This window comes from Melopsittacus undulatus, chromosome 4, assembly GCF_012275295.1.
Source record: "Melopsittacus undulatus isolate bMelUnd1 chromosome 4, bMelUnd1.mat.Z, whole genome shotgun sequence".
In the NCBI taxonomy this organism is placed as follows: domain Eukaryota; kingdom Metazoa; phylum Chordata; class Aves; order Psittaciformes; family Psittaculidae; genus Melopsittacus; species Melopsittacus undulatus.
In genome coordinates, this window is record NC_047530.1 from 48,798,318 (window position 1) to 48,825,237 (window position 26,920).

General features: G+C 46.6%; 1 protein-coding gene across 3 annotated transcripts in view; it reads right to left on the minus strand.

The window, feature by feature from the left end:
* HRAS (HRas proto-oncogene, GTPase) overlaps positions 1-20,345 on the minus strand; it is a 44,553-nt gene extending 24,208 nt beyond the window's left edge. The window contains exon 1 of one of the 3 annotated variants that reach the window (XM_031049149.2): positions 20,213-20,345. The gene's annotated coding sequence lies outside the window, so the exon portion shown is untranslated. Of the gene's footprint in view, positions 1-18,199; positions 18,609-20,212 lie in introns of those variants that run through there. The other 2 variants (XM_031049148.2, XM_005149221.4) reach the window with 2 other exon arrangements.
* Between the last annotated feature and the right edge of the window lie 6,575 nt (positions 20,346-26,920).

Sequence of the window (26,920 nt, forward strand, 5' to 3'; positions counted from 1 at the left end):
GGTAAAAAGCAGTGTCCCTGTAGTGAAGCCACTAAAGCCAAGATAATCAACACTGAACTCACTCGATCTCTTAATTTTCAGCCTTAGCCCACTTACCTCTCTCAGCATCTGGACAAGAGCAGCAAGGTAGACTGGCATTTCCTGGAAAAGGGAGGGTTGAAATACACCTTCATTAAGCCAGGAGGCACAGAGAATGCCCACAGAGCAGCTATGAAAGTCATAGAATCATAGAACTACATAGAATAGTTAGGGTTGGAAAGGACCTCAAGATCATCTAGTTCCAACCCCCCTGCCATGGGCAGGGACACCTCACACTAAACCATATCACCCAAGGCTTCATCCAACCTGGTCTTGAACACTGCCAGGGATGGAGCATTCACAACCTCCCTGGGCAACCCATTCCAGTGCCTCACCGCCCTAACAGTAAAGAATTTCTGTCAGCAATCTTAGCAGAAGGAGAAAGGAGGTGGCCACGTTGTTTCCTCCTCCCTGGAGATCTGGCTGCCATGAGGCTTTGCACATGGTGCTGGTGGACTCTTGACAAAGAACTTGTTCCTGGGATCAGCAGCTGAGAGTCTTCCCGGGACCTTCTGCTAAGGCACAAAACATTCCCCCCTCCTTTCCCCTACCACTGACTCCTAAGGACACACAGAGCCTCTCTAAGGAGTTTCTACAAAGGGGGGGGGGGGGGAGGGGGTATGACAAAATAATCCTCCATGTTATATAGCAGCCTCTGGGTTCATCCATCCTAGTGGAGATGCAGGCATCTTAGACAATTCTTGGGAATCACAGTAGAGGAACTGCTGCAAAGATGAAGCTGACTCATGGTTCTTTGACTGTAGCTTAAAATATGATAAACAAAACCTGAAACATCCCTTCAGCCCACTGGGAAAAAATCCAAGCATCTGCCTGAAATCCCCCAGCATGTAATAATAATATAATGAAAATAATTATATTTTCTACATTCTACATCGCAGGGATGGGAAGATCTGTTCTATGACCTGTATCACTCTGCAAATAACTGACTGCTGGGAGCACTTCATGCTATCACCTTTGCCATCGCCCTCAGCCACCAGCAAACCAGCCCTGACCTTTTATAATACTGGTGACCACTGCGGTCAGCATCTGCCCTCACAAACACCAGCAAAGACATCTGAACTAAAACTGATACTTAAGCCATGATTACTGGAAAGGGGATTCAAAAGTGGACTTTAGGGCACCAACACCCATCTCTCAAGCTATGGCAAATACCACACCAAAAAGGCTCCAGGCAGAACTGATGTGACAGAGATGGGATGTGCACCGAAACACCACAGTCTATATGCTGGCTCAGACTGCTGGCTGCATCACTTTTCACACCTCCAGGCTTTTTTTGGTCTGTTACTATAAAAATGAACTGCAGTAGCTATGAAGTCACTGTTCAAGTGGTAGGAGCCTGGGTACGATGTGTTCTGGGGTTCCTCTCAAATTCTGCTCACCCAAACCCAGAAATGATGCCTTTGCTGACTATACAAGACTGCAAGAGTGTTCGGGTAATACTAAAGGCTGTTAGGGTTTTTTCTTGCACCACTCCCCCCCCCCCCCATTAGGGTTTGGGTTTTTTTCTCCCTCTCCAGTGGTTAGGAAAAAGCAAGCAAGAAAAGAGAGGTGATGTGAACCAGCACTGCTAGAAAATGATCCTGTCTCATCTGATGATGCAAACTTTCTAGCTCTTGTCACGACACGCTCTGCCTTGTGAGCTTCAAGTTGGACTCAGAAATTACTCATAAGAGATGGAAATGACTCCCCTGAGGAAACAGTCACTAGAACTACTACAGAAAGTCTTCACTTTAAAGCAAGCGGCTCTGTCACAGTTTTGGTGGTGGGTTGTTTTTGTTTGATTTTGTTCTTTTCCTTAATGTGAGCAGAGAACCACAGCAGTATCGACAGTCAGGGGCTCTACTTTATGGGTTCATTTATCCTCAAACCCTCAGCAGGACAAAATTCTCCTTCCCTGGGACAATAAATTCAGAGATTAACCTTGAACTCCGAATGTTCACAGTCCTGCCAGTATTGTGAGACCTCAAACATGATCCTGTGCCTTCACAAGAGCCTGGTGGAGAGACAAGCCACCAGTGAGATTTTGGAAAGGGGAAATATGCTGATAAAGCCTCCCTGCTTCATCTGACAGCCGTGGAGGTCACCAGTGTTGTTTCTCAGGGCTCCTAAGGCACACACAGCAGTTTCTCACTCTTGGACGTCATTCACACTTAACTGGAAATAAACCACTGCTTGTTTTCCCCCTTCAAATCCTCTTGTTTTCAGAAAACATCTCCCTGAGGACCACGTGTGTCCCTACAATGAACCTTCAAGGCCACAGCATGGTATAGCTGGTACTGGAGGAGTACACAGAAAGAAAGCACTGAGCTCTGAAAGCTGGAGTTTGTCAACTTACCCTCACAATCCATCCTTAAAATCTCAGGTAAAGGTTGTCTCATTCTAAATTAATTCCCTCTGTCAGAGGCTGATTAAGGTCTAGGATCTGGACTCTACCCCCTGCTAAACACAAATATTTTATCACATCATATAATAATTTTTGCCTTTCACCTGCACACTTAAGATAAGACCAAGAGGGTGTAAGACCTGCACTGAAGAAAACTGTAGTTGAAGATAACATTTCATACCCAAACAGGTATCTACCATAAAGAAGTTGTTCCAAATGGTAGCTGCCATTCCACAGGCTTAGTTTGCCTTTACTTCCACATATTTTTTTATCAAACTCAGGATATGCTATGTCAACTCAAACAGGAAATCTGACTTCAGCTAACAGTCAAAACCCTGATCAGGTACCAAAATTCATGTAGTTGGCTTTCCCCTTTTCCTCTTTAGAAGACTTCCATTTGGCTGCAAGCTCTGAAGAAGACACTGATATGACTGAGATCACTGTGAAATACACAGCCGGTGGCCCAGGTTGAGTTTTATAGGGTGACAACTCCTCCACACCACTTCAAGCAAGTGCTTCCTTTGTTCTACAGCACCAAAGGAATCAATGCTCTCCGAAGAGCACGCTTAGAGAGTACTCTGGAAAACACAATGAACCACAGACTTCATGAGGTTTACTCAAAGCTTTGCTGCTGTACCTAAAGATGAAGTGTGCTCTCCATGTCTAAACTAGATACCTTGGTTTTGAACCTGTACTAAAATGGAAGAAATTTACCCTCTGAAGGAGCAATTTTCCATCCAGTAGCTCAGACAAGAATGTGCATGAGTATCTCTGTGAGCTGTGTCAGTGCCTGGCACAGCTGGGACAATTGCACTTCATACAGCCCTCAAGATAAAGCTGCCTTAGCTGAACAAGGCAGAGAAAGATAGTTATTTGCAATGCACCAGGTCCAGATTCCTTTGACATCGGGCTGTGGTGTGAGTTTCGCTGCTCTTGCACAGTCTGGGCAATGATACAAAAGAGGAGAAAGGCAGGTCTAGCATCTCCCAGCCACCACTGAGCAAGTGTGGGAATGCAGCAAGGAAGAAGGACCATGCGACTCAGCTGGGCAGGCATCCACTTCAACCAGACCCAGCTCGCAGGCTGCACACACCAGCGCTACAAAAGTTGCCTTGCCCACAACAGCCACAACACCAGCGGACAAAAGCTCCTACAACCTCTCCAAAGCTGAATTTGCAGCAACATGTTGCTTCTTAAGGAAAAAACCACAACATGCTTGTTTCAAAGTAGCCAGCTGGTGAGGAACACCAACAGGGAGAGGGAAAAAACCCCAAGCCACCACCTAGCACCACTTCCCCTTCTTTCTCTCACATAAGAGTTGAGAGGCTTATATTAATTGCAAGCTTATATTAATTGCAAAGCATGAGAATCTGAACAAACACCCTCCTTGGGCAACCGGGGCCATCCCCGGGAAAATATTTGCATCTATGGGATGTGCAAGTTGTGCAACCAGCAAAATATCAAGTCAGATAAGGCAGGGACCTTTCACTAGGCTCTACAGAGACACGCTCGCAACTCCATGATGCTGACTCAGGCTAAGACAAGTTGCTTTAATATTCCCTCCCTTGCTTCAGCCTTCACAGGGGAAATAATACCAGCCGGCTTCACATCCAGTCTGAAGCCACGAGACAGTATTTGCAGAGCTGAATCAGACATCCAAGCAGCCTTTGGTGGAGTACAGGAGGGAACTGGGACTCCCTGCAGTGGGAGTTGTCTTCCCACCCTAAAGGGAAAAGCTGAAGGAAATTCTTGGTGCAACAAGGCTAGCTCTGCCCTGGACATGATACGCAACTTTACTGTATTACACAATCTCCCATGCCTAGAGGCTTGGTACAGCCTTGTCTGCCTAGGTTTCGGTACACATATATTTTATGAGGGAATGAGGGAAATCAGTTCGGAAGGTCACATAGTTACAAAAACTTTGTGAAAGAGCCCAATGACCCCAGTTCCTCCCACCAGCTTTCCAAGACCCATAGATGGGCTTGGTAAACCATTAGAGCAAACAGCAGAGTAACAACACCTCACACCTCCCAGACTCATGAACTGTCTCCTGTTGACAAGGCAGCGAGTGTACCATTGCTCACACAAAGTCAAGTAAAAAACACTGTTTTGCTAGAGCATACCCGACCAGCAGCAGGCTGATTGCAGCAGAAAAGCTGCCACTGTGGATGGGGCTCAGTGTTTAACCCATGAATAACAGAGCACAGCAAGGCACTGCAGGTATAGTACTGCAGATGAAAACCCTGTGTTAACATCTCTGCCTTTCTGACTTGTTTCTGCCATGTGAAGGAGTAGCAGAAGGAATTACCTTGGGTAAGCAGGCCAAAGGGGCAGGCGTGCAGTCACTGCTTGGTGCCGCTGATGATACGCTTGCTGACCAGCAAGAGGATACCTGCAGCAGAAGTGCTGAGAACCTACATCAACCTGATGCTGTACCAGATGCCTCTCTGCTGGGATGTTCTTCAAACACAGACACTTTATTCTACCAAAGCTCAGAACAGAAAGACAACCAGGAAAGTATCAGAGCAAGACATATGCCGTGGCCCCTAACTACAAGGCCCTGCTATACCTTTCTTCCTGAAGGTTTTTATATGCTCTCCCTGGTACTCTGTCCCATAGAAGCACAAACAGGAAGATAAAAAATGCTTGTGGTGGATATGTGTAGCCAGGAAAGACAGCAGTGAGAGATCTGATGTGTTGTGAAGTGAGGAAAATACACTATATAATGTAATGTAAGGAAGGGTTTTTACCTTTTTCTGTACCATGGTTATGTGTTCTTCCCACCTAGTGTCAGCCAGAAATTTTCCCCCAGAAAATTCCCTGCTATTGCAAAATTTGAAGTGACTATAGTGTACACAGTACACTTCCAGAGCCTCTCCAGAGCTAACCATCATTTCATGGGTGCCTGAACTGATGGGAATTACAGCATGAGTTTTGGTAACAGAAAAAAAAAGTGGGGTACAAAACTAACTCTTGGTTTTCTCTGGGGTTCTGGGGTTTAATGCTGACTACATAGGCATGAAACAGAGGATAAAGAGCCTGGCACAGCACCCTCTCCTGCCAAGCAGGCTTGCAACCAGCTGTCAGCACAGGGACACAAAGGCTGAGTTCAAGCTCTGCAAGCTCTTGCTGTGGACAGGTTTTTCACTCCCGAAACGCCCGGGCATCACATTTCTGCCATCGGGCTAATTCTTCCCCAGCAAAAGGCATGATGGAACAAGCGCTCCCAATCAAAGGGGAAACTCAGCCAGGCAAGAAAATCCTCCCCAGGCTACCAGGCTTTATTCCTTCCAGTCGGCTCAGCTTTGTTTTTCCAGTTCTTTCAAGAACAGCTCTGGGTCTCCTCCAACCTGCTCCCTGCAGACCACGCCAAGCTCTTCAGAGCAACCGCAAAGGTTCAGCTCAAGTGGGATACAAAACTACAGAAACTAGTTCTATCACCCCCAAAGTCCCATTACAGCATTTAACAGCACTTCAGTTGTTGGGTAAAAGCTCTTTTTTCCCTGAGTAGAAAGGGTTGTACCCATCAAGCCTGAAACACACAGATGTGCCGCCCTTGTAGAGGCACCACAGGACTCCTTCCTATTATCTGTTAATCCATGATGTGAAGCCCCCATGCCCTTGTCTCAGTGCCAGGTTTAGAGGTCTCATATCTTTCCCCACTGCAATACAACAGGACTGCTGTTCAGGCACATGCACAAGGTCAGGAGGCCCACTTCTTCCACTTGGTTAGAATGCCCCAGAGCTGGGATAGGTTTGGAGCTCTATCCTAACACCTTTGCTAGAAGCACTTCTGAGAGGTGTTTAACTGTGTCTTCCAGTTGCTGCAGCTCTTAGCCAGAAAGGAACCAAAATGGAGGATAGCTTATTGACTAAACAAAGAGGCACAGGGATTTATCTCATCTACAAGAAAGATGTCTCCATGAAAGCCTATCATCCACAGCCTCTTTGCCATCAATGAGAAGAGACAGGCACAGTCTGCCTGACCTGTTTCACATATCTATCTGCATCAGGATGAAAGTGCTTGTTTCCTCTGCTGCCTGTACAGGGGGACTGAGGGCATTTATATGTCAGCATCTGGGACAGGTGAATTGCACCCTGGTGCTCCCCATCTTGCACTTAGCCCATAAGCTTTTCAGAGAGGGACTCTCACACTGCACCTAACATGAAAGCACTTCAGTCCCCAAGGCCCAAAGATAAGGCTCACTTCAAGTTGTAGATGAGAGGCCCATGCCCTTAAGTATCTACCACCATGAAAACTTAGCAGTATTTTCCTTGTAACAATATCCCAAATGTACCCAGGTTACTTTGGGGGTAGCTGAAGAGAACGCAGAGCTGCAGGTCTCGACTTGCCTCTGTGTCAGCAGGAATAAAAAAGGAGATGTCTCAGGCACCAAATGCTTTGTGCTGTGAGAACAGCATTGCCTTTGCAGGACAGCCTGCAAAGCTCATGTCATGGCCACCAACAGAAGCCCCATAACGGGCAGACAGGGATGCACACAAGCAGCATGTCTAGGCAAGGACACGACAGAGCACCCTGTGTGCACATTTATTCTAGCAAGAGACTTAAGATTTGCAGACCAACCTTGAGAATTCTTCTCTTTTTCATGACTTCTGATATACAATCCTTTGGGACAGGCAACACTGAAGCTTGATGCAGACAAATGCAAAGTAATGAGTCTAGGGGCAAGAAGCCAAAGCAGACGGCACACATTAAATGGAGCTGTTGTGCTGCTAGGCCAGGTGAGAGATTGAGGAGCTATTCTAAGATTTATGAAGACCTTGCGCTACAGAAAACAAGAAAATAAAGCTCACACAGGGCCTGCATGCAGGGTAACTTCCCTGACAATAGGATGAATGAGCAATAACTTACAAGGGGCCCTCAAATCAAATGGGGGGTGGGGGAGAGAAGCAAGCATGGAACAAACTGCATGACATTTGCCCACAGTGGAACTGAGCTGAAGGGTTCAGAAGAAAACAAGAAGTTCAGATTACCTCCTGAAAGGGTGCCTTACTGGTGGCAGGGTTTTTTCTTCCACCCCACAATACAGTTGTCGCTGAGTTTGAAGGCTTATGCCTCAGATTTTAAATGTTACTTCTGCATCCTACTCCTAACAGACACTTGCTCCCACAGCCCCTGCAGAGCAAGCTGTGTTGAGAAAGTGTGACTGATGGTTGTCCACCTCCATGCATCAGCTGCCAGTCACATCCCAGTTCCATAGCACAAGTTGTTTGGTTATTTTGATCTGTTTTGTTGGTGGTGGCTTGTTTGTTTGGAGTGGGTTTGTTGTTGTTGTTTTTCCTTTCTCTCCTCCCCGGGATATATTCTGAGATTGCTCTAAGCTGTGAATTGAATAAACTCATTCTAGATGCAGACCTTGAAAGAAGGGAGATGAAAACCTGAACTGACCTGCGAGATGCTGTACTGTCTCCCAGCCCATGGTCACTGCAGTCAACACAGTTCAACCAATTAAGCAGGATTTGAGCAAGACCTCATAACTCTGTTGCAGTGCAACTGCTGGGCTTGCCAAAACCCACATACTTAGCAGCATGCTCTGAAAAAGCCCAGCCCTCTGCTAGGCACTCAGCTTCCCACCTCTCCATGAGGAGCACACTTCAGGCAATGCTCTTCTTGAGAACCCTAAATAGGGCTACAGCAGCAACTACACACCTCATTCTTTTCAAACTACATCTTCCTCTCAAACTCACACAGACTTCCCTTTGCCTTCTCAAAAGCATCTTGCAATTATCATAGAATCAGCTAGGCTGGAAAAGACCTTTAAGATCATCAAGTCCAACCTTTATGGTGGACTACCAAGTCCACCACTAAACCATGTCACCAAGGGCCTCATCTACATGGGTTTTGAACACTTCCAGGGATGGTACTGCACTGCTTCCCTGGGCAGCCTGTCCAATTCCTGACCACCCTCTCAGAGAATTGCTTTGTGTTCCTCTTTAAAAATTGTAGAAATTGCAGGCCAGCTTTACACAGCTCAGTTTGCTGTCACCCATGGATTGGTGACTACAATACCCAGCTAGCTGCTCTGGACCTTTAGAAGTTCTCAGCCAGGGACTAGAATGCACATGGACCTGTACCTTATGTGCTGTAATCCTCTATACCTTTTCTCCTGCATCCATTTCATCACTAAAGCTGGCCACTACCAGAGAGCCTTCCCTAAAACCTGACTGCGAGAATCATCACCAAAACCTCCCTTGCTGCCACAGCAAGGACACAATGACTGCCCTAATCAGAAGATGTGAACAGGCTACAGCTCCATTAGAGATAAAGGAGGAAGACGATGAAGCTAAATTCCAGGAATTATACATCTGCATGGGTATCCTCCATTGACAGTTTCATCTGAGCAACCTCCCATCCTGAACAGGTTTATCATCCCCTCCATGACTGCTCTGAATTACCCCAGAGGTGACTTTATTTCAGCAACAGATTAAACTGTCACAATACATTCCTCTCTGTGTTGCCTTGTTAAAATATGTGAGCCTCGGCTGCCAGAGAATTGTTTTGGAAAGATTAGATTAGGTACCTCAGAAACTGCTTTGAGAAAAAGTAAACTGTTGGGGTTTTTTGCTTCTTGAAGAAATCTACATTTTTTCTCTTCCTCCCTGTTCCCCCAGAAGTTTTTTTATTATTAACGACCTGGTCAAGTAACTGCATCTTGGGTTTTTGATCTTTCCCCAAAACGTGCCAAGGTTCAGGTGACCAGAAGGGAGATGGCTCGCTTTGCAACCACCTGCCACCAACACAAATTAAGATGCTAAAGCCCTCTGGTATTCAAATCAAACCTCATCCAGAGGGGTACATCTCTTTTCAATTGCCCAAATTTTCTTACCCACAACAAGCCAAAGTACTCAGTTTTACCACAGGACATACATTCACTTCTACAGATACAAGCCCCACTTACAACCTAGAAGACTTACATGGAAAAGACTGCTATTCCAGCCCTCCACCCACATTGCTTTTAAGATTGGATAACCAAAATATTAAAGCAGTAGACAAGACAACCCTGCTTGAAATTATAAAAGGAAACAAAATCCCACCTTCTCATGGTTCACTGTGATGAGAAGGCATTTCCCTCATCAGAAAATCAGATTAACAACACATCAATAGTTGGGTGCTGAATCTTCTGACACTTATCAGTTACCAAAGGAAGGGGAAAACTGATCTTGCTGTCAAAGCATCAGACTAGGACAGCAATTTCTGTTCTCAACTCTTCTCCAGGCTCCTTCTATTAACATGGATTTCCATTCCTCAGCAATCCAGCTGTAAAACAAGAGGTCATCATAATGCCTCTCCTTTCCCTGCCCTGGCTATAGGCAGATACCTGGGGCAAGAACACGTTACCTGTGAATGGTAAGAGTGATAATATCTAGCAGCAAAATTATGGGAAGGAGCAAGAAAGAGAAACTCACGGATTAACTCACCTTCCATAGCCAGAACTTGGCACTTGGAGTGCAGTTTCTCACTTGCTAGCAGATATGAGGATCAGATGGTTCTGAACACTTTGTAAGTTGGAAGAGGGTGGTTACTTGAGACATACCCCACAGAAGAAGAACAAAGGTGTAAACTGATGTGGAGGAAGCATTCTCTCTTACTCGTACAGATTAATGTGTTCATTGTGGAAGAAATGTGGAGCAGAGGACATCCTGTCTGGCAGCTGATAATCAGGTGCAGTAGTTGTGGGGATCAGATGACTAATTATTAAACAAACATTATTCAGGGTCTGAAAGCCCTAGCTTTCCCCCTTGCAGGGCAACTGCCCAAATTCTTGCCTGGCCTGGCAGATAGGAAATGATCTCGAGAAGAAAACCATGACAGTAGCTGCTGCAATCAGCTAAGTAAGACCATTTTTCTTCTATCTCTGTTTTCCTTGTGCCTGCCACAAAACAGGGAGAGAACTGCTCACACCCCATGAAGACATTACCTTGTTAGACTCACACTGAAGGACCGCTGGTACAGTCTATAGCCCGATGGCAGGAGCACTGAAGTGGGTTTAGATTTATACTCTGCCTAGGATCAGCCCTGAGATTCTGTGGTTTGTGGTGGGGGTGCTAGCAAACCAATCTTTTGGAGGCCAAAGTTAAGCATGTGCACAAAAAGCACTTTGCTGCAGCTCTAAATAACCACTGACAGTGGTTTATAAAATCTGTGTGCTCCAAAGCACCCTCCATCCTCAGCCACCTATCACAAGTCAGAATGGTCAACAGGGAAACAGCAACATTTACCAATCAGCCAGCTGGTGGGCCTCCCAGTCCAATGTCAACTGACTGTGACTGTCTCTATCAGTGCATGTGCTCAACAGACCCATGCAGACCACCATCTGCACATCAAACCTAGGCTGCAGCCTACACAGCCCTACCCCCCTGCACAGCCTACAGCTCTGTCTTCTTGTTTTCCTCGAGTCTTGGGCAACATTGCCAGTTTGTGGAATGACTTCAGTCTCTGAATGACCAACTGACATACAAAAAGGGATGGCATTTTCAGAAGACAATGCTTTTCATACTTGAAAAAGCATCCCTGATTAGGTGCCTGACTTCTTCAGCCACTGCAGAGATGAGAACAAAGACTGATCTAGCACTGGATGACGTATGTATTGACTTTGCAAGCCACCCTCAGAAGTATGACCTGATGTTGCTTCTGTGGTGGCTTTCTGGAGTGAATACTGTGGCTTTCAACCCTTCTGCATAAGGAACTATGGTACAATTGTACCAACTGTACTGAATGCATCTCGCACAGGGATCAGCCATGAGATTTCTACCTCTATCCACTCACCTCCCTGCTCTGCCACAGAGCCGGTGAGATCCTACACATGCCCCTGTGCCTATGAGCCACAACAGCATGCAGCCTCCTTGCTCCTGGGGAATAAGCAGGAGCCAAAGTATTTTATCAGATCTAGATCTGACTCTCTTGTGCCTGTTTCCCACCTTCACCGTGGTCAAGGTGGTCATTTTTTTCCTGTGTGTGCATTTTGACACTACCTTGATGTTTCAAAATTCATGGGGACCACCAAAATAGCGACAGAGTTGTCGGCTGCAAATGAGTATAGCAGGATGGAGGATGTATCTGTACTCGTAGGAGCAGAGAGAGCAGATCTGACTTGAGTACAAGTCACAGCCACTGCACCCCCCAGCAGAATGATAAGGCAGACAGCAGAGCAGGGATTTAAGTGTATTTCCTTATCCATCAGCAGCTACACTGACTGCCACACGGGAGGTCACACCACCAACCAGCACAGCAATATCCTCCCCAGCCTAGCCCCACAGCACTTACCCTCCCACCTCAGCATAGCAAGAACACAGCATGTGCTTGTTGAAGCAGGTCAGGGAGCAGACCACTTGCCCAAGGCTGCTTGAGTGGAAAGCAGGACAAGCTCTCCAGAAAAAGCTGGCTGGCCTTGTACAATATCATGCAAATCAGGAAAAGGCCAGGGGAAACAAGACTGGGAGAAACCTTGCATGACCAAGATCACACTATAAGGTTATATACTCAGCCTTCGCACACAAGCCAGGGAGGCAAAGGGCATACGTGCACACTTGTGCACACAGGCAGAACGTACGCCCTGCTTTCACCAGTGTTTGCTGGGTCTGCATGCTAGAGAGGAGAGAGTTGTGCTGTCCACAGCAGGAGCTTAACACAGCTAGACCCAAAATACACCACTGCACCAACAGACAGATCCAAGGGAAGACAATGGAAAAGTTAAAAGATCAACCCAGCATCTGTCCCATATTTACCTCTAAGTGATGTTTTATTTACCTATCACACTTATCTTCATGTTTTATATATTTATCATACCAGCCAACAAATATGTAAAGGGTGGGTGTCAGGATGATGGAGATAGGTTTTTTTCAGTGATATCCAGTGATAGGACAAGGGGCAATGGGTGTAAACTGGAGCGTAGGAGGTTCCACGTTAACATCGGGAAGAACTTCTTTACTGTGAGAGTGACAGAGCACTGGAACAGGTTGCCCAGGGGGGTTGTGGAGTCTCCTACATTGGAGATATTCAAGGCCTGTCTGGACAAGTTCCTGTGTGATGTACTCTATCTAGGTTACCCTGCTCTTGCAGGGGGGCTGGACTAGATGATCTTTTGAGGTCCCTTCCAACCCTTGGGATTCTGTGGTTTCTCAAGCCCAGCCATCTCCTGTCTCTGAAGGATGAATTCTAGCTCCCCAAGTCAAGAGCAAAGACAGTTGCATGGAAGAAGCATGGATAGTACGGTCACCACAGAAATGCAGGAGCTAGTGCCACACTAGGAGAACCACTCAGGCTGCTGCAGTAGCTAGCTGGGGTAGGACAAGGTACAGAATGCATCATTTGCAGACTCAGTTTCATACATTAAAGTTTATTTCAAACACATGGTTTGGAGCAGGCTGAACAGAGCTGGATGCAAGCCACAGAACTGCTGAAGACAGCATGGAGTGCCAGAGCAGACTCAACAGCGATACTGGAGCAAGCCTACACCACGGCAACCTGTTACCCCAGCAAATGGTTTGATGAACAGAGCTCACTTCTCAGCAAGCCTCTAAACAGGATCTCAACTTGCCCAGGGCATAAGCACTTGCCAGCCACACTCTCTTTTGGAGATTTTTCACCAGTCCACTTTTCTCAGATCCTGTGCACCCCACTGCCAGCCGGCCATGCTCCAATTCAGCCTGGATTAGCAGGATAGCCAACGTTCCACTTTGCACAACAGCAGCCTCCACAACGCCTTTTACCGCTAATCTGCTTGCATCTCTTCCTGCAGAACCCTACCCAGTGAGGACAGGGCACCCCAAAGCAGACCCCACCAAGGACACCAGCATCTCTCATTTTGCTCCCACTTCCTGGCTTTTTAGATCTCACTCTTCTCCTTCTCCCACTAAGAGGATGACATCCTCTTCATTTCACAGGCCACAGCTTCTCCCTCACATCTGCTGTTCTCTAAAGGATGCTAAACAAGCAGAATATGTACAGGCATCTTCCCAGAGACATTGCAGCAAAGTCTCTTTTTTTGTATTCATCAAGTTACTGCTCCCACACATGCGCATATAAACTCAGCTCCACCAGCTCTTGAACTTAACTTACATATGAGCAGTCTGATCTGTAATGGGCTTAGTTATGCAAAAGAAGAAATCCACACATAATTGGGCCCACAGCACTACATTACGAAAGCACCTTGGGTGCTGCTGGTTTTGCATTATCAGAGTCCCCCTCACCCAGGACGTGCTACCCTTTTTAGTAGATAGGCTGGATCAGTGTCAGCAGAAGAGGAGAGCCCAGTGAGATAAAGCAACCAGCTCAGCCAAGACCAAAGATGTGGTCAGGACTCCTGGGTTCATGCTCCTGCACTTTAACCACAAAGTCACCTTTCAGCACAGCGGTGAGCTGTTCACGCTGCTGTCAGATGGGTACTACTGGCGGGCTGCACATTAAGACAGCACAGAAAAACTATTCCCTTTGTACACACCAAAGCCATTTTGCACGAGACACAGCAAGCTGTAAAACCATATTCCAGCACTGAGAAGTTGATAACCAAGTTTTGTTTTTATTGAATAGGTCACAAAATAATGCTGGTCTCATGTTTTAGACAGGCCAAGAAATAGGTGGCAACACACACAATAAACCAGATCATCTTGAAGCATTTTCCTCTGGATATCTGTAATTATAAACCAAACAGCTTCCCTCTCTCCCTGTAGTAAATAATTAACAGCAACAGAATATTCCCCTTGGCCCCATCCTCCCCAATCAATTTTGCTTCACACCAACATGCCGCCTGGATTGCTCGCTGTGTCAGTGCACCTGAGCATTATCCAAAACATTTCACAAGACAGAGGAGCACTGTAACTGTTAACTTCAATACAGCAGAGACCTTTCCTTATGGGTACAAGAGGGCATCATCATGTAATTCCCAGTACTTAAAGCAGACAGCTATGACATATACAGCTTAGCTCATTCACTGCAGCAACATCACTGCAAACCATCAATGGAGGCAAATCATGCACTCTGAGCACCCTCATCACACTCCTCTGGACTGCCTGAGCTTTATTGCCAATGCATAGCAACTTCCTCCCCTAAAATACAAAGTTTTCTACTCCTTTCCTTGTTTTCAAGAATACCCTCCCCTGATTTTATCCAGGGATAAAAACCAAAAACCAAGTTTTCTCCACAACAGCACTCTCATTTTGGAGACTTTAATCTTTGAATACTAGATCTAAGTTGAGTATTGTGACTGCTCAGTCATGCATGATAACTCACTCTCCTCTTGCTACCTACCCTCATCAACCTGACATTCACACAGACTCTGAAAGTAACAGGTGAGCCAGAAAACCCTCAGAGCACTCATTTGTTTTGCCTTACTGAAAGATAGATACCTCCCCAATGTAAACCCAGGGGGAAGGAAGGAAGGATGATGCCAGGAGGAAAGCAGAACTGCCCAGCAGGGAGATGGGCTTGGTCATGCAGCAGATGGAAGCAGGTTGCACACAGATACACAACCAATGAACAATACAAGCTCTGCCATTTGATCCCAGTGATTTTCTTTGGATACAGACAAATTCGGTTTTAGAATAAGACATACAAAGAGTACAAGCAAAAATGAGAGATGGGAAAAAAACTCCAGAATTGCAGTAACACCCTTCCTGCAACAGCCAGAAAACCTGAGGAGAGTCAGAGAGGCATTACCACTGAACAAACATTTTCACACTCATGCGCAGTTTGGGCTTAGTTTTAAGTTTTTACAGGTTTAAACACACACCAGGTTTAGTTGAGCTGGCTGTGAAGTGTTCAATAAAAATCTCCACCAGAAAGGTGGAGAAAAAGAGGAAAATTTGTTATTTAGACCCAAAAAGCACAGAAAATAGGTTGAAGAAAAGGCAGAAAAAGAATGAAAGAAAAACCATGACACAAAAGAGAAAGGATAATACAAGGAAAGGAAAAATGAAATTAAACAGATACTGAGGACAGTCAGGAAAAGATAAACAATGAAAAAATTAAATGAACACTGGAAGGGAGAGGTAAGAGAAAGAGAAATGTGTTATGGCAGAGCAGTTGAACTGCAGTAGGCAAACAGACTACCTGTTTTAATCTTACCCATATTTGTCAAATAATTTATTTGATTAATACTCTCTTGTGGTCTTCAACCAGCTACAGATCTGATCAAATATAACATCATAAATATATTATTAGATTAATAAACGTAAAATTCAAATACATTCAACATTTTCATCTGCTGCTTAATAAACTCTGCTTTTAAGTTTACACTTCAAATATGATGAAATAGTAAGCTGATAATAAATTACAATTAAATAAAGAGTGCTGAAGCACAATCTTTTTGCTTTGCCTAGACCAAGTACAGCATCATAACACATCTCAAAAGACAAGAGACAAGATGTTTCTACCGCTTCCTTTCATCACCCTCCCACAGGGAACCCCTCTCTGCAGGCAGTACTTTTTTGTCTTGGGTTTTAATTTATTATTTCCCCCATATTCAACTTTTTCACTCCGTAAAGGTTTTTTCCATAAAGGTCAATCAGATCTTCAGCCGAGTTTTTTTTCCACTCTCTGACCCCACAAAGGAGCCCTCCTGAGTCCTCAGACCATAGGGTGAAAGCAACCAAGGTGGGTCATCTCCACACACCTGGTAGCAGGTCTGCCAGGGAACCCCATGAAGCAGCACCAGACTCAAGGAGGAAACTGTGGCCATCACTTTCTAGGCTGATGTCAGAGAAACCTGAGGTTACTGCCACTGCTGATCCACCTTCACCACTGATGGCAGCCAAGAACCAAACTCACCACTGGAGAGAACCACACCAAGGGTAACACCTTTGGGCCAGAAAAGTGTCCCTCAGGTCATAAGTCTGGTTCAAGTATGACAGTGATAACCCAAAATCAGATAATTATTGCTAATTACAAGATCATATTTATGTAAACACAGAGGGTATCAGCATGCATACTTCATCCCTTTTTAATTAAAAGAAATAAGAGGTTCACTGAGACAAAAAAAAGAAAGAAGACATGCTGACAGCTGCCACCCCAAAGCAGACTTTTGCAGTGATAACACCCATCAGCCTCCAGACCCACCAAGGAGACTGAACAGAGAAATCAATCAGCATCAGGCTTCCCAGTGCTGAAATGAAGCAGTTGGCATGTTATTAATCACACCAGGAAAACATTTGACGAGAAGGAAAGGACTAAACACATGGATTCAAAGTCATGGCTGTGTTACACACTTGGGAAGATCAAGCAAATCACCAGCAGCAAAATCAAAATACTTTGGAGCTCTGCAAGGATAAATACATAAACACAGTCCTGACCGGAAAAAAACAATATCCACCATACAGCTCTCCAGCAGTTCTTTAATTGAACCCACACAAAGCCTCATGTGCTCTTCTCCGTTCAAAATCAGTTCCTGCTCCAACCCACACAACCTACCCATGCCAACCAGACTGGGGTATGTTGCAACAAAGCCTCACCAGGAGTTTGTACCCTTTCTGCATCTCAAAGACCTACCCAAGAGCAACTCTGCACAGCACAGGCTAAAGAGACATGACTAAGGTCATTGAAATAGTCAATGGCTTCACTTGTGTCAAGGATTGACTTGGGTCAAGCCATTCCTGCTGTACCATCCTGTTTCCAGCTGTCCTAAGCACTTCTCCAGCCATTCCAGAGTTCACAAGTCCTCTCTGATTTCTCATCAGCTCTTTTGCCTTCAGGCATGCTCCACTGCTTGAGGGAATTAAAATGCATTCCCAGCCAGGACCCATGTGAGCCAAGCTAGCCACCAGATTCACCCTCCCCGACCTGGGGTGAAGGTGTTGAACCCCTGGCCTCTGTGACACCCTTGGACAGCAAGCAGCCTCTGCACACTGCAGAGCCCACATAGCGAGCATCCCTGGGAGGAAGGGAGGTGTCACCAGCTCCACAGAGATGCACACACACAGGAACAGGGGGACCTTGTTCACAGATGCATGTACCTGTGTTTCTTGCAACCTGCATGCCACCTCCACGCCTCACCCCTGGCCTGCTGATACCTAGCACTGATGTGAAGCTGGTCTCTCCTGGGGGGTGTTGCTTTGACTTGGGGGAGCCAGAGCCTGCAGGCACTTGCTTTGACAAAGGTTGAGGGATCCAATACTCTCCTTTGGGAGCATCACAGGGTTGGCATGAAGAATGGAAGAGAATGAGGGAAGGCTGCTGCAAGGAGCTTCAAACCGGGGATGCAAGGAAGGGTAGAGATATGGGGCAGAGAGATGCAGCTTAGGGATGTGGGGAAGCGGGAGAGTAAAGGGGAGAAGGAACGAGGGCTGAGCTTCGGGATCGGGCAGAGGGCACGAGGAGTGCACAGGGGCTGCAGGAAGAGGAGGGCAGAGAGGATGCAGGGCAAAGGGGAGCAGAGGCTGTGTCTCGGCGGCCTGCTCGGGGCTGGGGTCGGCGCGGGCAGCGCCCAGGCAGCAGAGTCATGGCGCGGCCGGGCGAGCAGGTGGGTCTGCGCCACCGCCCCCAAACACCCGCTGGCCGCGGCGCCGCCTCCCCGGGGAACGGCGGGGGCCATGCCCGGCACAGCAGAGGTTCAGGCTTCCCAGGGGGTGCAGCCGCCCCGGTAACAGGTGGCGGCGGCGCTGCCGGCCCGTCCCGGCCAAGCCGGTGGGTGCTGCCCCTCCGACGGCGGGTCCCACCCCCTTCCCCCAGCTCCAGCTCCAGCCCCGTCCCCGGCGGTCACTCACCGGCTCGTCCACCCCGCCAGGCGGGATGCGCGTCCTGGAGAGCGGGGCGCGGAAGTTTAAAGCAGAGCAATAATATTGTTTATTTATTTCTTCCAGCGGAGGAAAACCAACCAAGCCGAGGCGCTCCCCAGCCGGGCTCACCTCCCTCCCCCCCGCCGATCCGCTCCGCTCCTCCCGGCCCGGTCCGGCCCCGCCGGGGGTTCAGCCGCGCGTCGGCCCGGCGCTGAGGTGAAGTTTCCCCCGCGGTGGCGGAGGCTCCCCCGCTGTGCCGCTGCCGCCCCGCATTGGCACGGGGCGCCGGGGCGCTGTGCCGCCGCCGCCGCCGCGCCCGGACAATGTGCGTGCGGGGGGGGGAGCGCAGCGCAGCGGAGCGGGAGCGCGCCCCGCCGGCGGCCGCTGCACACGCCCAGGGCACACGCCCCGCCCACCCGCCGCTCAACGGTCTCCCGCCGCCCCTGATAGGCGGCCCCCGCCGCCACCGCCCTCCGGGTGGGCCGCGGAGCTGTCAATCAGGCGGCACCACCCGCCCGCCGCGGCCTGGCCGCGGGGCGGTCCCTGGGGCGGCGGCGGTTGGCGGTGAGGGGGGAGGGCGCCGGCCGCCGCCTCGGCCGGGCGGGTGGTCCCCCCTTCCGCGCCCCTTCCCTTGGGAGCCGCTGGGGCCGTGCCTGTGCTCCCTGCCCTACCACGGCCCCTCCTCAGCGCCCCGGGGGAGAGGAAGGCCTGGCGGCCGCTGCCCACCCGACCCCCTCAGCCCGCCCTTCCCATGGCGGCAGGGGTGGTCTGCCCCTGGGGGTACCGGCAGCGGCTTCCCCGGTAGGCAGCGGGCGGGCAGCAGAAGCTGCTCAGCACGGCGCTTGGGGCGGGAGGTCACTTCAACAACCCGTTTGTCCCAGGGCCTGCGAGCCGCCGCTCGCCTGCCCCTGCCCACCGCGGAACTGAGCTGCTGCCGTCGAAAGGGCACGGCCCTCCAGGTAACGCGGCAGGCGGAGCACCCGCCCTGCCGTGGCCCTGCAGGCGAGGTCCCGGTGCTGCAGGCTGGAAGCGCTGCCCTGACGGGAGCTGCCGTTCTCAGCTCCCTCGGAGGCCTGGCAAACAGCGTGTTTGGGGGGAGAATACCAGAGGCTGCTGAAACACAGTGTTTGTTACCAGTCACAGGCCCTGGTAACCTTTAGGCTAAACCCAGCTCACAGGATGCTTTTAGCTGGCCCCTGGAAATGCCTAGGAAAATAGACGACTCCAAATCATCCAGGAGCGATTTAGGCCACAAAAAGAAAGACACCTGAATTGTCTCTGTGTAAGACAGCTTGGGTCCAATTAAGCTTAGAAGCAGAGCTATGCATCTTGTGAACAGCATTGCTCGAATTACAGGCAAAGGTCCGAGTGTGGCAGGAGGGTGTTGTCTGGTTGTATTTGGATCCCACAAGGAGCACCGTTAAGTCAGAGCTAGTGAACCTTAATGGGCTCAAGCTTCATTCCACTAATACAGGTCTGTCAGCGGGGTACTTTGAGTCCTGTCACAGTGCGCTTATGTTACCAGATGTTTTCTACTGTTAGGCTCCATGATTCCCCTGTTACTTGGAAAGTGGATAGTGGGTTGCATAGTAACCTTGTGAGCCAGGAGCATGCAGGAGTGATCAAGCTTTGAATGCAGAATGTCGCCAAATAAAGTACACATTTGTGGTACTGGAAAAGCACTGCTCACTGACATAAGTTTCAAGCACACTGCCACAATTTATTGTTTATGTTAGAAAAGTAGTAATCTGAAAGTGGATCTAGAAGTCATTGTTCTACATACCAGGCTTGACACATGATAAAAAGAAAGCTCATGCCCTGCAAAGCTGGTTGTGAGTGTAGGTTAGGCGAGTTCTAAGGATACCCATTGAGAGAGCTGTGCCGATTTTTTCAGGTCTTATAGACGTGTTGCACCAGCACAAACAAACCTGCCAGAGCACTTTCTAAAAGCCAGCATGCAAACAGGCAGGTCCAAACAAAAAGGCTGAAGCTTTAACCTACCTCAAAACTCTTGCGTGCTTCTAACAAGCCCTCCTGATTCTGAACAACCTCTCAGTTCTCCACAGATGCAAGAACCACAGCTCACAGAAACACAGCATCTCTCCTGACCAAGCCAACAGCAGGAACATTAGCACACACAAAGGTGATGGGTTTCTTCACAGGCAGACACACGTATGCACAGCGCACCGCCTTTCTGTGCTGCCTGTCTCATCTTGTTTTAGCCGTTTCTGGCGAGCGGGCAGGGTACTGGAGCATGCACAAATCCTGCTTTTTGAAGCACCTTGAGAGCAGGCTCATGTGTTTCATTATGTAGGTGACCCTAAGAACTTACCAGGAAGCAAGAACCCAATATGTAGTGTAATAGACACAGCTATAGGTGAACCTCAGTTTCATGCTTCTTGGGCTTCAAAGTGTCATACAAGAACCAAGAAACACAAGAAGATGCAACTGAAACTTCCTCTTTCTTGCTCATTCTTCAGTGCCAGATCACATCAGGATATAACATACCTGAGGACTACTTGTTTGCAGACTGCTGGAAGACAGAGGCATAATCACATATTGGTGAGTCATGACCACACAATCACATAGGTGTGATGACACAAACTTGCAAGGAGAGAGAGAGTGATACAGCTTAAAGATGTCTTCTCCCCATTCTATTTTCAGATTAAAAAAACAAAATATAGAAGATAGTTGTTGCAAAGCAGCATAGCTCCTGTGCTTTTGGCAAAGCTGAGCAGATTTGAACTTGCCGAGGTTATAGCCCATTCTGTTTGTAAAAGAAAACAACATTCTGCCTGGACAGATTCTTCCTTCCTTTCTCTAAACTTGAATTTAATTCTAGGAAAATGTCTAGCCCATCTAAGGACTCTGGAAGACAGAACTCTCTCTTTTAAACATGGGATGTGCAGTGTCACAGCAACAGTGGTGCAAATGCCATCAGGAGAAGATGGTTCAGTCTACTGGCTAACTACTCTGCTGTCTCATCTCATGGTGTCTCCAGCTGGACTGCGAGCAAACTCCTCCAGCTACCCATCAAGCACCAGTGCAGCTGCTGTGATCTATGGCAAACCTCAAGGCAGGCAAAGAGAAATGCACAGAGCTCTAGAAATCCTGCGGTGCTGCTAACTGTTGCAAGCCTTGTTTGACAAGAGATAAAAGCTAGTCAAATACTGGGCCCACTGGCATGCAGAGCATCACAAAGGACATGGAGAGAATCTCAGAAGATCCTTACTGCCACAATAATACTGCCAAAATAAAATCTGCAGCTGATTTGAAAAGCTGTCCTGTTATTTCGATGCCTTGAGTTTTTCCCGATAGTCTTCACCAAACTTATCAAACTGTATGTAGCCTGCAGGTAGGAAGCCGTAACTCGTGGACATGCTTTTACCATCATGATTTTTTGTAACAACACTCTAAATTCACTCTAGGAACGTATGTCACTGGTTTTTGCAGGTGCTGTGACCCAAAAAATAACTCCATGTTGGTGTTCCCACTTTAACCTCTGCAAGAGGGAAGTCATAGACAAAGCATGGGCTTAGCTCTCCAGTGTGTGACATACGAACTTATGCCAAGAGCTTAGTTAGCAACAGAACTTGATAATCAGATACAGATCAAGGCTATCCCCACTGCTTTTGAAGTATTAATCTTTTTTAGAGTTATTTCTAATAGAAACACCCAGGCAATGGCCAAATTGCACTGTTTTTTCTTTCCCCTTACAGAAAAACAAAACAAAAACCAAAACCAAACAAACATAAAAAAAAACAAACAAACCAAAACAAGCAGCTTTTAAGTACACAGATTGCTCCTGGTTCTTTCCATGGCTTTGAGTGATCCATGCATTCAGCCAGTCCATTTACCTGGATGCATACTTTTTCTGCAGAGCTGAAACTTTCTGGAAGTGTTTGGAAGGAAGCCTGTATCACTGTGTTCTCTTTAGCATTGTCTTGAGAGCTTACTGAGAGAAACAGAGGTCCCCATGAGTTTTCTTCCGCATACCACCATGTTCTTCATGATTTTTTAATTTATTCCTCCTGCAAATACACCAGACTCAAGAAATCTGCAAGTACTTCTCCCATACTGGAGCGTTGTTCTTGCTCATCCCTCCCTGAGCTTACAGGATGCATAGTGTGATGGCAGAAAGTGAGCAGATACTCAGCAGACTTCTTAAATGTTGGGTTTTCTAGAGAATGCAAATTGTTTCCTTTTAGTATTTGACAATGTAACACAAGTAACTTGCCATGGCAACCACTTTATGAAACAGACAAAAAATTATCGTCACAAGGTACTTTGTTGCTATAGCAAGGAAAGAAGCTGAGACCTTATCAGTTTTGTTCACTGGTGAGCCATGCATCATCTAAGTAGCAGAACCTGTCAGCAGAAGTTTATGTTAGATTTAGTACAAGTCAGCTGCCTCTTGGGCCTATCTGATACTTGGATCAAAACTGAAGTATAGTCAGAAGGAAACAAGGAAGTGTTCAGAAGAATTGAAACAAGGCTGGATTCTCAGAAGTACGAGGCCAAATCCATTTCCACACCAAGCTGATGCAACTCTGAAGATGCCAGTAAAGGATGAACGAATTTCTTCAGAAATTAAATTGGCTTCCATCCTCTGACAGTCTCCATTCTCCTCCCTTGCCTCTTTCATTTTCTTTTCTTTTTTTATTATATATATATATATTTTTTTTTTAGTGGAATAACTGCAGATATGGGAGTACTCTGGAGTTACCTGGAACAGAGGATTGAATAGGCTTGCAGTCTTCAAATGCATTCTCTTTAAAGGGATGCTTCTGAGAAGGCAGACTTACTGCAATGCAGGTTACTTCTGTTAGTGAGTGAATTGAAAAATGGCAAAGGGAATTGGCTAAAGGCAGAGAGGGGAAACCCTTATAATTATCACTGTGGGAAGAAATAAAAACTGAGCTTTGTTAGCTCGAAAGAGGACAATTTTGAAAACTCTTATATGTGCAAGTAGCCACAGAAGCCAGTGGAAATACCCTGTGCTGAAGACAGGCTTATTTGAAAATCTGGAGTGGGTCTAGGTTGTACACAAAATGTTTGCTTTACTCCCAAGCTGGAAAGGGTGTCTTCTGTGGGATAGTCTTGAAAACCTGGAAGTTTCTTAATCTCTAGACTACTGATGTGAGCTACAAGAAACACATCTCTTGTGTGGGATGGAATGAAGTGTATGCTCACCCTTTTTATTTTAGAAACACTCTTTCCCAGTTTTGATTGTTGATATGGTAGTATCAAGCTTGAGAAACAGTGGCCATCTGCCTCGGGGCTTAACTGAATTTACAGGTAAAATTATTGTGACACACAGACAATCTGCATTAGCTTCCTGGTGAGGCTGTAGAGGATATACTGCTGGATCACAAACCCCAACAATAGCATGACTTGGAAAGCAGCTTTTGAGAGAAGCTCTTAATGTATCGGGTAAACCTATGTGGAGATGCAAGGCTGGAATGTACTCCTGACAATGAAGTGTTATACTGCGAGTGACTGACTATAAAAAGACTATGGGGAAAATCTGAGTCTTCTGCAGCACAAAGAAATTATGAGATAAAATAATCTCAAAGAAACTATGATAAAACTATCCAAGACTATAATTTAACACAGTCTCCTAGAGACTGGGAAAAGTCTGTGGGCTAATCCTTACTTCCAGTCGCACCAAGAGAGACATAGCCACATGAGACATTGCAGCTGTGAAATTCTGTAGGCATGTACCATCATCCCAAGGGCCTGGAACTCTCAGAGATACTTAAGATTTGGCAGCTGAAGTCCAGCTGAGAGACCACACAGAGGAAAAGAGAAGACCCATCAGTCCCAGTTTCAAAAGGCTTTTTAAGATGGGCACTACCTGGAGAGATCTCTTGCAGTAATCAGCTAACAAAACAAACCTCTGAATTAATTAATCAGCACTCAATAAGTAAGGGAAAAAAAAATCTTCCTCTCTATCATCTCTAAAGCATCACCTTGTTTCAGATGACACAGCCAGTGAGTGGGACTGCTTTGTTTTTAGTCCCCAAAATAATGGCATTAAGATTGGATTAAAATCTACTAAATAGAATGCTCGGGATTCTTTAAACACATTGCACATTAGACACATTGCAGAAGATTCTGAGTCGGCAGAGCAAACTCATCAGGCATGGAGGGTTGTCTGATGGAGGACAGAATCTTTCTCATCATGGATTTCTTTATCAAAATAAGCAGGGAAACCAGGCATTGCCTTGCCAGGTGCCTGGCCCATGCTCCACCAGGGCTAGAGAAAGCAAAGATTCCTGTTGACTGAAATGAATTCTGCTACCAGTTGGATTTGATCAATTATGCAGTGAAAATAGAAGCTTGCAGAGATGAGATGCTCTGGAGTCACAGAAGGGAAAGACTTTGTAATCAGAGCTTGGAAGTGGAAGGAGGTCTGCGTTCCACAGTTTAAAAATACAGACAACTGCTGATTCCTTTTTTCTACTAAAAAAGCCCCAACCCAAACACACACACAAAAATTACATAATTCAAAGACTGGTCATTTCCACTTAGTCATCCTCCTTGCAGAAACACAATAGGAATGAACAACAATCACATCTCTCTACACTAATGATATGCAGTAGTAAGTAATGTGAAGCCCTCACCTGAATGGATGGTGGGATGTTTGGAGTTCAGGTTTTGCTGGTTGTTGGGAGACATAAGATACAGGTTACAACTCTGAGACAGCATTTATATGAGCAGTGTTGCTTTCTACAATTGCCTGCTAGTTTCAGTGTGATACAAAGCACACTGCCCTCTACAGAAAGTGTCCTGTTTATTCCTATGGGTGTTTGCTTAAGTCCCCAACAAATGTTCTTTCCTTCCTTTTCTCAGGAGCTATGGCTGATCAGGTGGTGACTCTAGAGCCTGAGTTGCTTAGAAATGACACTGATTCTTTCAACTGACCAAGAGTGACTATGGGTGGTAAGATCCTGTGTCTTCTTCCACTCTCTGCTGAGCCTGCCAATGTAGGTCAGCAAGGGTCAGATAGGGTGGGAGGTCTAGTAATGCAGAAATCTGCAAGTTGGGAGCCACACTGATTTTCCTGGCAGAGATCTGCTGGCATATGTACAGGAGCTTTTGTCACCTGTCGGCTTGAATTGAATGTCAATCATTCCTTTGGAGCCTGATCCTCACATCACTGCACTCTGGTAAGTTTATGCCTTTGTCTTCGTACAGTGGTAACTCAGGTCTTTAGAAGTTGAAAGCCCTATTCTTTCTTAACAATCCCTTGTGATATTTAGGTCCTGTGTGATTTTCATTTTCAGACTTCACAGAAAAGTTTGAACACTTTGCAGCTTGTGTGCTACCAGTTTCTTAATGGTACAGTTTGGATCACTTACTGTGCTCTGGGTTATCTGTCACTTTTGCTGGCAGGAGCCGGTATTCCAGGAGTGGAAACCAGATGAGTTGCTAAGGGATATCTTGAACTCTGTGTCATTTCTGCAGTCACTGATGTGTAACAGATTTATCTGTGTAGTTCAAGGCCTCTCTGTACCAGATAAGCTTGTACTGAAATCTCAGACCATCCCATGTGTTCTCCTGGAGGAGACACGAAGGTTATTCCTATTCTTTTTAAAAGAATCTTCTTCTTCATCAGCTAATGCAGATTTTCTTCTCCTCAACATCAAGGAACAATTGCCAACTACATCTGTTTCTCGCAGAAATTTCAAAGCAGTGTTGCCCAGCATGACTCAGGCATGCACACATGGTAGGACTAGATAGAATTAAAGACATTTGTGTTTATCCAGTTAAGTACTGGTTTCTTTTCCTTTGATTGCTTTTTAATGTACTGTGTGCACATTGTCTCTATCCCTGCCACACAGCTCTCCTTCTCATCATCACACTCAGGCTACTGAGCCTCCTCTTCTGTCAAGTTCTTCACTAAATTCTGGTTTTCCTTCTTCTGTAAGGAGCTGCCCTGGACCTCAGTTCCCGTCTTTACAAGCAAGTAAAGCTGATGCAAAGCAGTACGCACATAAAATGTAGCTACCTTGTAGACTGAAAAATCTTTAATAAAGAACTTTCCCATGCTGAAGCCATAAAGTAGACCCCCAGCGTCATTTTTAGTCTGCAATTCAGTCATTCTCTTTCTTCTGTTGCCTCTCTATCAGAGAAGGTGAAAGACAGATGAGGACCTGCAGCTACTTGCATCTTGCAGGACTGGTGCTTGTTTCTAGGTATAGTAGGCGTAGTTCTAGTGAACTTTTCAGGCATGCGTTCATGAGCTCAACAGTGATATAAGCGTGTGTGGACACACAAATCAGTCAGATACTGTCTTATGGCTTTCTGGGGGCCAATGTTAAGCATTTCTGAAGTCAGATGTCCTGCAAGATTCCTAAACTAAGATGCCCAAATCAGCATGTTGCAAATTTCTTTGGCCTCAGACTTTTGACTTCACCTTTTCCACTCCCAGTCAGCAAACTTCAGTTAGGGAAATACTGAGACTAACATAGCAAAACACTGATCAGAAATGTTACATGAATCCAAATGATTGATGGAATTTCAGCCATTGATTATGAAAACATGAGTAAGCTAATGTTAATCTACAGATGTATTAGCAGTGAGTGATTTCACAGTCCTCATTAGCAATATGCTTTGATGAGGGTAGGAAGTGTTAGCTGTAGTTTCCCTTCAGTAAGCTGTTTAATCATCAGAGCTTACTGGCAGTGGGATTTGGGAGACTTA